Source organism: Poromitra crassiceps (assembly GCF_964638095.1).
Source record: "Poromitra crassiceps genome assembly, chromosome: 14".
Classification (NCBI taxonomy): Eukaryota; Metazoa; Chordata; class Actinopteri; order Beryciformes; family Melamphaidae; genus Poromitra; species Poromitra crassiceps.
Genome location: NC_139633.1, coordinates 39,513,322 through 39,525,017, shown reverse-complemented (window position 1 = coordinate 39,525,017; position 11,696 = coordinate 39,513,322).

The window sequence follows — 11,696 nt, the reverse complement described above, 5'->3', positions numbered from 1 at the left end:
ACCCACTAGGAACATCTACCAGGGCGGCAAAGAGCTCTAAACCCTCTGGGCATTTATTTTCTAGACTGGGCTGGAACAACAATGTACCACCCCCTGGGTACCCCCTAACCCTGCACCTAACTTCACAAATTTGTCCTGCAGGAATAGTCATGCCTTTCTTACCAACTCTCACATTACACTGGGACGTTGTCTCATCCGATACAGTTGTCTCAAGGGCTGAAACTAGGGCTTCTACTGTGCCCTCTGTAACACTCAAAGCCTCCTTTAAGATAGCTGCAATGTCAACTTGTTCTGCATTTTCTTTGATAATTTCTGCAATGACATTACTGCCTAGTAAAGAACAGGTACAATTTTGACTGATCAAGACTGGTACTCTGATAGTCACCTGTCCCTGACTCATACTACCGATCTGAAGGTCTATTTCTGCCCATCCATCATAGGGAACTTCAGTACCATTAGCTGCAGATATTTCAAGGGGTTGACTGGCAAATAGGGATTCAAGTGGCTGGATTTTTACAGTAGGCAGTTCTTCCTCAACCCACGCCCTCCCCACTATGGTCACCTGAGCTCCCGAGTCTAGCAGCATCTGATGGGGAACACCATTGACTGAACAGGAAACCATACATCGCTTCCCTATAAGTTGGGCTACACCCTTTTTTGGTATTTGCTGACGTGGTGTATTTGGATTTGGGCATTTGCCTGTTTTGACCTTCACGTAGGGCTTCTCACTGCTGGAGATCACTGGCTGCCCCTCTCCAGTGACCTCATCCCGTTTCCCGACTTCCGCTGCAGACAGCCAATGGCCCGGTGCCCCGCCTGGCCACAAATAAAACAATGGGGACAAGTCACATTGCCCTTTTGGACACAGTCATTACATCGGCCCCTGTTCTGAGTTGCTTGTGGCTGGGCTTGAGTGATGGGTGTGCTGGGGCTTCGAGTCACGCTCTCGGTGGGTTTCACCATTTGGGCCAGGTGCTTGGTCAAAGAGGACACTTGTGCAGTCAGCTCGTTGATCGCAGCACGGTTAGCTTGTAACTCAGAGTCAACTTTAGTCGGTTTGGTTTGTTTTGTCGGGTCAGTCTGTTCGTTACTGTCATGCTGGGCGGCACTAACAGTCACTGGTCGAGTTTTAGCTGTACTCAGACGTTTTAACCTCCCTTCTTCCTCACTGGTAGATGTGGTGATTTGTTCTAAGAGGAAGTCATCACTGACCTGTGTGTCTGAGAGAAAGGGTTTAAGATCACGTCTAACATGACTGTTCCTTTCATTTAACCCTTGGTAGAGGGTGTGAAGGAAAGTGCCCTGAACAAGCTTTTTGTCATAGTTGAAACATGCACCAGGTTGTTGTGACTCAAAGAGAACTCGCTGCTTTAAACCCATAACTCTATACAAAAACTGTTGTGGGCTCTCTCTGTCTTGCTGTCTGGCGTTGCTTAACTCTTGGAAGAGCTCGGTGGCATTCTTGTCCCTAATATGGGAGCGGAGAAACCTCTTTAAACCATCAACTGTAAGATCGTCTTTACTGGTTAACATGTCCCTGAACGCACCAGGTTTGGTTATTTTTAGTACTGTTCTCATGACCTCGGACTCACTAAACCCCTCTTGTAAACCTTCATCAATCTGTTTGCAAAGGCTACTATATGACATATCAGAACCAACATCAGAGATTTGTCCTCCATGCAACCTGAACTCTCTACGTGGTAATAGAGCTGCTACATCAGTCAACCTTACAACCTGGTCAGTGGAGGATGAGCTCATCCTACCCAGAAGGGCACCACCAGTGCGCGTGAGGCTGGACGTGGCTGGCATCGATGTGGTGAGATCCCTGGCTGATGCGTGAGTGTCTCTGTCCTCCATGAAGGGGTTGGTGTGAAGGTCGTCGTACGCGGAGGATGGATGGATGACGTCGTCTCGAGCCCCGATGGCTGGCTGTGTCGGACTGTCTCTGGCCGTCGTATCTGCTGGTGGTGGTGTGTCCACACGAGTGGTTGGAGAGGTGTGTCCTGGTTGGTGAGTTAGTGATTCTTCAACCTGACGAGGTTCAGTGTTGTCTGTTGCAGTAGCTCCAGTGCCTCTGTCACGTAGCAGGTTACTGAGCAGATCTTCGAGGTTGAGTAGCTGACCCATGCCTTCATCTTCCAGAACTCTCAACTTCTCACTCCTAATATAATCAACAATTAGCTCATAGAGTTCTGGTTCACTTAGTTCTTCAACATTCTGAGTCTGTCGGCCATCTTCAACTGAACTTGCGACCGCCTGCAACTGGCTGATACTCAGATCTGAAAGTCGTCTTTGGATATTGAAGACCAGCGTCTGCCGTTGAGAAGCCATGATGACGTAGCACCTGTTGCTGTTGCTCTCTGGATGACGCCCAACACAGCAGCCTTCCCTGAAGCTTCAAGCGCAGGATTACGCCGTCACAATCATGCACTCTCACAGCGGCGTAGCGTCTTTATCCCGGACGAGCCCCCAAATGTAACCGGCGCCAGACCTAGGGGTTATCTGGCTCCGGCCCATGAGATACACAGGCTAAGAAAGAGCACCGTGGATCATTGGACCACTGGCTGATGACTGTGGATGAATAAGGAGAGAGAGACGATGAGTGAACGTTTTCACCAAGCCAGCGCCATTTATTTCTGACATCAACATGTTTATGTTAATTCACTTATTCACTTTCTTTATGTTCACTTTACTTTCAAAAATAATAGAAAAACACATCTTTCCATATTGGTCTATAGACTTCATATATACACAGATGCATACTGTATTCATAAAAAAATAGATTATGTACCAAATAAAATATAAACCATTTGAAAATAATAATTGCATTGGTCCCATTACTGAAACATACGCTATTGATATCAAAATACCAAATTCTCCACTAAAACAATAATTCGGCCATTACTGTATCAAAACTGTTGTAATATTATGTTGCATCTATTCACTAGTACTCTGTTGACAAGGTGCTTAATATGGCTGCGGCAACTGAACAAGCATAAAGTTACTCTAGAAATAATACACCTCATTTGTAAACACTGATAAAGTACTAACACATTTTAACATGACACATACACAACATAAACCCACATCTCTAAATGATCAAACATTACTGTGGGATGCACGGCATTAGACTACATTTACAACCTTGCTTGATTGCATGTAGGATGACGTTACATAAAGGAGGCGACTACCACCTGAATTGCATTGCGTTCGTGACTGGGCAACTTCAATCAACTACAGACCAAAACAATAGCTACGTTTGTCACAAGTGCCCCAAACAACACAAAGCAGTTCCTTAAGCATTCCCCTCTATGTAAAGATAAACTAGAGAGTTTCTAAGGTGTTTTACAGTACCTGTGGATGAATAAGGAGAGAGAGACGATGAGTGAACGTTTTCACCAAGCCAGCGCCATTTATTTCTGACCTCTCGCGCTAGATAGGGCTTGTACTTCCGGTCCCTCGGCCTGATCCACAGAAGCGCTACAGCGCCACCTACTGAGTTGGTAGTGCAAATTCACACTGCATTTACTTAGATTCTGTTAGAGAAGTTCTTAATATAAAAAAATATGGGGGGTGTCTGTTTTATATCAAAACAATTGCAAAACGTTTTTCAAACCCTTACACTAACGTTACACTGTTAGCTATTGAGTCACTCAAGAGTCACACAAACAGACACTGGAGGTTTTATTTAGGTGTAAAGCATGAGGACAGTTTTTACATGGATATCTCAGTGAAGTGCTTTGACTGTGGGGATATTGTTCACAAAGCTCCTCTCCTCATAAGCGTGAGCTGCGTGAGCTGTTGTAAGGAAAAAAAAAAGAGCAGGCAGCCGGACTAACGTTAGTTATAGCCGGGCTGCACAGTAAATGCTATGCTATGATTCAGTTAGTGAAAAAGACTGTTTGTTGGGAGAATTAACTTTCAAAGATGTTGGTTGAGAAAACTGTTTGTATGGATCAGAGAGCCTCTGACTGGTGTGCACATTAAAACACAAGGATCCAAGGGCCGTTTAACCATTTATTTTGGAGTCGGCGTAGGTTGAATGGGTTGATGGATGATTTCTGTACAATGATAAATAAACAGAGGATTAATACATTGATGTGCCCACCATAACTAAATAAAATTAAAGGAATATAAGCTTACATTTTTGTATGCATCCACTAAAGTAAGGTAAAAAATAACTGCTCAGGTTACACACTGGTCTCCACCTTCGGACAGGGCCTGTTCATATGCAAGATAAAAAATATGACTAGGATGCATGACAACAGGTAAAGATAAATCAAACATAACATAAAAAGGTACACAGTTAACATAAAAAGGTTCATATTTATCTACTTACTGGTGGGCATCACATTGAGGTTTTCGTAGGTACATAGTAAGCTGGTGCAAACATTTGCCTCTGTGTTTGGTTCTGCAAAATGGTGGCAGACAAAGGGGAGTGAGGGAGCACACCCAGCTCTTATATAATGCCCTTCCCCAGCTCCTCCCCTATGCCCAGGTGAGTGACAGGTGATCTCTCCTCCCCCTCTGGTCTCACAGCACTGGTCTACTGAGTTGGAGCTTGAGATTTCCAACAGCCGCCCCTTCAAATATGGAGTATTTGAATTGTTCTTGAATCTCAAGCTTTGGTGTGGTGAGTTAAAGTGGTGTCCATTACCACGAGAGTTATAAGGTGGCTTCCGGTTGAAAGTCCCACTTAATTGGTGGCAACTTCTGTGGTATGGACTCTTGCCTCCTGGGGTAGAGGATGACTGAGGGTTGTGCAGGGGCCACTTTGACTGAAGGCGGCACGGGGGGTGCCTGGACCTGAGGGGGGGCAGTGGGTATCTTGACTGGAGGGGGCACCTGGACCAGAGGAGGTGTGGGGAAACCCTGGACTGGGGGAGCATGGTGCTTGGATCCATCCACCTCGTTCCTATAGGGGAGGACATCTACCTGCCACAATTTATCCACATCGCGTTTTAGCTCAGTATAGCAGCTAATTGGGGAGGTGAATAGGCAGTGGGATGTGTCCTGTAGTCCGGGGAGGGATGTAGGACCTTGAAGTGCCCAGCCAAGTCTAGTGCATACTGCTGCAGGTGCCCTTTGTGAACTGAATGGAAAACGTACAGGTTGGACAGGAGTGATGAGATGGCAATTATCCGATCCAATCAAGATTTGGGGCTGTACGTTGGAAAATGCTTCCAAAGGTACACCATGTAAATGAAGATAGCGTTGCTTCAGCTTATGGACAGGGTAGGTCTGTCTCACTAGTGAGAGTCTATTTGATGTGAATACCCCGTTTATATTATATGTCCTTGGGTCCAGAATACCCAAATGCTTCCCATTGCATTTACAGATGCAGCCAGCCAAACTGAGACCACTTCCCCGCGACTGTCCTGCGCGCAACGTGCGGCAGTGCTGCGGTGGGAATATTTTTTTTTCACCCTGTAAGTCCACTTCTGTTTTCACCCACCAGGAGGTGCAAAAACACACCGTCTGATTAGCTTTCTGAAAGACTGACTTCGCCCTGTGATTCGCCTGCCTCTCAGAGCAGTCCACCGTCAGTAGCCTAGTACACAGGAAAAACTGGAGGGTATTTTTCCCAGAGTAAATATTATTTTCCTCTCAAATAGTAATATTTAATCCTTTTGGAGCATAATTATTACCTGCAGAGTGAGCGCAAAGTTCCAGACAAAATTATATTGGGGTATGATTGGGGTAAACAGCATGGTCACGCCTACTAACGCCCACTTTATTTCCGATTCGGTCGCCATTTTTCTCCCCCTATACTATAGCCTACAGTAGCGTTAAGAGATAGGACGGACATAATTAAGCAGTTGGGAAGCCCTTTTCTTCACTTGATGGATCAAATGCCAGGTAAGTTTATTATTGATTAACATGTGTCAGGTTAAACTGATTTGCAACATTACAGGTAGCCACAGTTACCTACATGTAACGCTAGCCATCTGTTGAACAGGCTGGGCTGATAACATGCTAACGCTACGTTAGCATGCTAACGCTACGTTAGCATCGGACTGACTAATTAAACCTCTTTGTAGTGGTTTATCGACAGTAAGTTATTAACGCCAGGTGGGTCGGTGCAACACGAGTATTAAATTGCTAGCGGACTTTGAGACACGTGTGTTTTGCTCTGAACAGAGCGTGGGTAGGCGACTTCTGTTGCAGTTTTGTCATTCGGTGCGACACGTGTGGTTGACTGAGTGTAAACAGAGGACTGTAGGGTGACAGTTTTACTAGCGGCAGATGGACATAAAAGTTAATTTGACACACTGGTCGGTCCAACGCCTGAACGGAGCACTGCACTGGGTTGACTAACGTTTTACTAACGTTAATGCCCACTGCAGCCTGTTGCACCAGCTGAACGTAAGTTCTGTCTTAAGTTAGGGTGTAAAGTCCACACTAACTGCTACGTTCAAACTAGCTTACGTTTCAACTTACGCACAGCTGGTGCAACCCACTGCAGAAGCGTGTATTGCATGGTGTACACAGCACTGTGGTTCCCAACCTTTTTTGTCTTATGTACCCCTTGAGCTGTTTTTCCATGACAATAGTACCCCTCACTCATGCGTGTTGATGATTACATACAAGTAAATCTATACAAAATATATGTTTCACTGAACTGCCGGTGTTTGGGCTTTTTAGTTGTTTTTTGCCATTATCAGTAGCAGAACAGTGTAGCAGTTGACACTTGCCAGCAGAACTAGTTGCGGCACACACATCACATTTTAACAATGGGCTTATGAAATGACTTGGAATATATATATATTTATTTATCATTTTGGAGGTAAAATGTATTCCCCAATCATTCCAAGTACCCCCTGCAAGCTGCTCAAGTACCCCTAGTAGGTACAGTACTGTATGTGAACGGAAACGCACTCAACACACATTGGAGGTGGAACTAGAGATAGTGCTTTTGTAATACGACTGTAATTGTAACACTCCTCATAATGCACAAGTTGTACTGTATATCTTAACTAGTAACTGTTAAAATGACTAAATTGCTGTGTATATTTGTGATAATGCAATTGAAATGATCATTTATTAATTTATTTGCCATCAAGGATGCAGGCTGTACGAGAGAAGTTCCAAGAGCGCCAGAAGTGGCAGGAAGGCACGCTGTACAGGAAGCTGGGAAAAATGGTAGGGCTGTCCCAGAGTCTATTTTTCAAATACAAATAGACTCTCGGTTCCCAGATTGATTCAAACATAATATTTTGAATGCATTCCCCGACAGCTGGAGAAGCCGGATATAAGCTCTTATTCTAACAGCTGGAACACAGTGTCTGCGTGAGCAGTGCGTGTGCGCTGCAGAACTGTTTTTAATTTTGGCCCCCATGTTAACAGGTATTCTATCTTGTCTGCAGATTGAGCAGGATTTCACTCTGATGTCTCAGAGACGGAGAGAAGCCAGAGCAAGCCGCCGAAAGACAGCACGCAGCAGCCGACAGCCAGCCACGTCCCAGTCCCTGGAGCCTTGTCCCAGTCTGTGTGAGTACCTCACCTTGATATAGTGTCACTGTCTGCCTAGTCGGGAGTTCCTGCAATAAAGCCACAAGTTACGTTCATCTGCATTCTGCAATCACAGTATTGCAGTTTTCTTACTGTGGGATTCGACACCCGTACTCGCCAGCCTTTCTCTTTTTAAAGGCCGCCTCTGAGGGAGCGGACGGCGGCGGAGCGGAGACGGAGCCAGAGCGCTGTGGGTCAGTGGATCGCCTGAATGCTGGTGCCCGCGTCTGTTTTCACACGGCTTGCGCTCCTCTCATCCCCCACTGCACGCCCGTTCATACCGAGACAGCTGTCTCACCCAGCGGGAGGAGGCAACTCCGCCCGGCGGGCAAGCTGTCAGACAGGGCATACAGTAGTAGCCTATAGGCTACACTCATGGTCCCTCTCTCGTCACAGTGTGCATGCGTGAAAATATGATCGTTTCCAGCTAAGCAACACCAAATAATAGTGTCGAGTGACAACAAAGATCTGTGAGAGACAGACAAAAGTGTAGAGAAAGAAGCATTTCTAAATTGGGATAAAACTGAAGGGAAGGGGAGGCAGAAAAAGACGTGAGGCTTTCTCTAGAACAGTAGGCTATTTACAAAGCTATTGAAAAGCTCAGCTTTGCAAATGTTATAGGCAGCTAAAATTAGTGCATGTCAGCAATTTGAAATTGAATGTGACGTTCCCAATTCTATATATTAAATTCTAAAAAACTACCCTCAACATTTGGGAAGGCTAAGCCACACAACTAGAAAAGTCTACCGTAAAAAGAAAAATAACTCCCAATTAATTTAGCTCTTTTTTGTTTTCATTTCCCAAAATGTTTCAGTGCGAACTTCAGTGCAGTCATAACTGTGAAACAAAATGTGCATTTGTGAGGCTTTGTTATAGTATGTGAACGGAAACGCACTCAACACACATTGGAGGTGGAACTAGAGATAGAGTGCTTTTGTTGTACAGGAAGCTGGGAAAAATGGTAGGGCTGTCCCAGAGTCTATTTTTCAAATACAAATAGACTCTCGGTTCCCAGATTGATTCAAACCTAATATTTTGAATGCATTCCCCCCGGCTGGAGAAGCCGGATATAAGCTCTTATTCTAACAGCTGGAACACAGTGTCTGCGTGAGCAGTGCGTGTGCGCTGCAGAACTGTTTTTAATTTTGGCCCCCATGTAAACAGGTATATCTTGTCTGCAGATTGAGCAGGATTTCACTCTGATGTCTCAGAGACGGAGAGAAGCCAGAGCAAGCCGCCGAAAGACAGCACGCAGCAGCCGACAGAGCCAGCCACGTCCCCGCCGACAGCAGAGGAGGAGCAGTGAACCGACACACACTATATCTACTGGCCTCATTGCCGTTACTGGGAAAGGCCAAAAAACTACTGATTTCTTTTGCACATACTGTAATCTGACACATATCTGAGAACTGTAAACCGTTTTGCAGGCATTCATTTAGTTTGACAGTTATTGAGAGTTGATTTGAATGAAGTTGTGGGCCATGCACTAATTACACACATTCCACATGAACTCAGAATCAACTCTCAATAACTGTCAAACTAACTGAATGTCTGCAAAACTGTTTACAGCCAAATAAATCAGCATTGTTTTTTGGTGGACTGTCACCTTAACACTTTCAGTGCCACGGCCCTTGGGCAAAAGGTTGCTTGCTGTGCCACATAGGCCGCAATGCATTTTAAAACAGTCATATAATTTCTTTAATAATTACTATGTAAACACTGAACACGCACAAATAACGATGAGACTCTCTTCTATCACCTGCAAAAAAAAGTTTATTGATCCCATTTTCCGTTCTTTAGTTATGAGCCGGAGAAGATAGCTTGATCGAACGAAAAACAGAGCTTTTTTTCTACGAGCTGAGATAATGAGCCTTTTGTGAAATTATACATTTCAAGCACATCACTGACTCTGAAGCTAATTTTCTGATGTAGTCACACCTCAAAAATAATTTCCTTCAATAAAACAGTGAAGGCAAGGGAATTTTGTTTGGAAGAATAATATTTTTAGCTGAAACCAGCAGCGCTGGCGCCTGCATGCGCTGCTGGTTGCAGCTTCTTGCTGATCTTTTGCTGCTGGTGGGCATCGGATATTCTGGCTTGCGTTTGCCAACCCTGTCCTGCTGTCTGGGTCTGTGTTGTGTACTTGGCTCTGCGTGCCCACCTCCCCCCCTCCTCCCCCCCCCCCCCCCCCCGTTGTGGGCGGAGTGTCTCTCTGCTCTGCTGTTTTCTCGTTTTCTCTGCCTGTGCTCAGCACTGAAAAAGTCAGCTAGATCCTGCTTTTTTACAGCCGCGTGTACCAGCTCCCATGCTTCGAGTTGAGAATAATAACAAATCCACGGCTGATCATGTGTTGCAGCGGACACGGAGGCTGTTGCAGCGGACATCGAGGTGCTCAATTGTGATAGCAGATTGGCTGCTGCAGGGGCACAGCTAAACGTTGCTTCAATGAAGCCGCTGCATACGGACGGATGCGATGCGATTTCCTTCCCCCCAATGACTTCTTCTGTGTGTTTCACTCCACGTTCTCTCATCTGGAGAGCGCTGTCGCCACCTAAGGGTTCTGTAAAATAGGTTAGGCACATTCAATACCTCTGAATATTGTAAGAGGCGATGTAAGAGGCATAGATCGACACCCCCCCGTCAAAAAAAAAAAATCGAGTTATGACGCCATTTGGCGTCGCTGGCACTGTACGGTAAATTTCTAATGACGCCATATGGCGTCGCTGGCACTGAATGTGTTAACCAAGTTGTTTTACTTGTCTAAACATAACCAGACAGACTATTTTAGGTTTTTACAAATAAGACACTTCCTATATAGCCACGAAGCTCTCGAAAATATCAAATCCCCTAGGGCAATAGAAACGCTGTTGATCAGTCTCCAAATTAATAACTCAGTGGACAAACCCATATCCAGCATGTAAAGTGGAATGGTAAAATGGGCTTTTATCCAAAGCCTGCTCTACCGCCTGAGCCACAGCCGCCCCTGCATGTACACGTCGTTTTTAACAATGGAACAGACGAACTCTTGTTACTTTTCACATACAGTACAGTATAGTCACGCCGAGGGACTTCACAAATAGTCAACATAAGACGCTTTGGATATGTCACATTCATAAATTTATGTCACCTGAAAGAAGAATATTTTTGTGTTTCTACATTGTTTTTCAGAGCCTGCCTGTAAGCAGTGTCGTCCAAAGCAAAAAGAGTGGCAAGATGGTCTCAAAGCTCTGAGGGAGCGGAGCGGAGACGGAGCCAGAGCGCTGTGGGTCAGCGGATCGCCTGAACGCTGCTGCGGTACTGTGGGCGGCTGGTCGGACCCCGCCCGGGCGTGGAGGACACGTCGGCCTGGCTGGCGTCAGCCAAGCACCTCTTACAAGATAGAAAATATACCAGGGACCCCCTCATTCTGATTTGTGATTTTGGGCTAAGCTTAATTGTTTCCACGGTAACATGCTTGACTTTTAAATTGATAGGTTTGTTAGATTAGAATGTAATCCATGAACAATTTTAGATTTAAAGCATACAATATTTTCATTGAACTATGAAGCTTTTGCAACAACAGAACTTTTTTTTTTTTTTTTTTTTCCCTGAAAACTTTTTAACCAATAAATGGTATTTATATTTGGGAAAAGCTGCTTCTGTCTCTGTCCTTGGGTATTTTAAACTGCTCTCCCTTGTGCCGAACCTCCATTGTATATTTGAGTCTATTAAGTTCCTAGGCTCTAGCCAAAAAAAACCTAGGTGGCGTTGTCAGCAAACACCACTAAACCAGGCCACACGTTCAGTTCTGCCGAAGTGGGCAGGAAATCAACCCACAGATCCTTTTGATTGTACAAATGTGACCGTTTTGACAGAACTATGGTGTGATGATGCATGTTTTAGCACTGTGTGAATTTGGTCACTTTTCGTATGTGATCTTTCAGAAGATGCCAAACGATTTCGATTGGATTCAAATCAGGAAAGTCTATATCGAGTGAAATCTAATTCTGTGCTGTGTGTGCGTGCCCTTTGTGCGGGGGGGGGAGGGGGGGGGAGGGGGGGGGTGAGTGATGCATCTAATTAGCTGATCACTGTATGCTGTTAGAATAGCAGTCAAACCGGTTCTGAAAGGTAACAGTTGTCCTGCTTCCCCCCACAAATTTCATTCTTGAGGCTGGCAAGAGGTCCATGTAAATTAACCACTC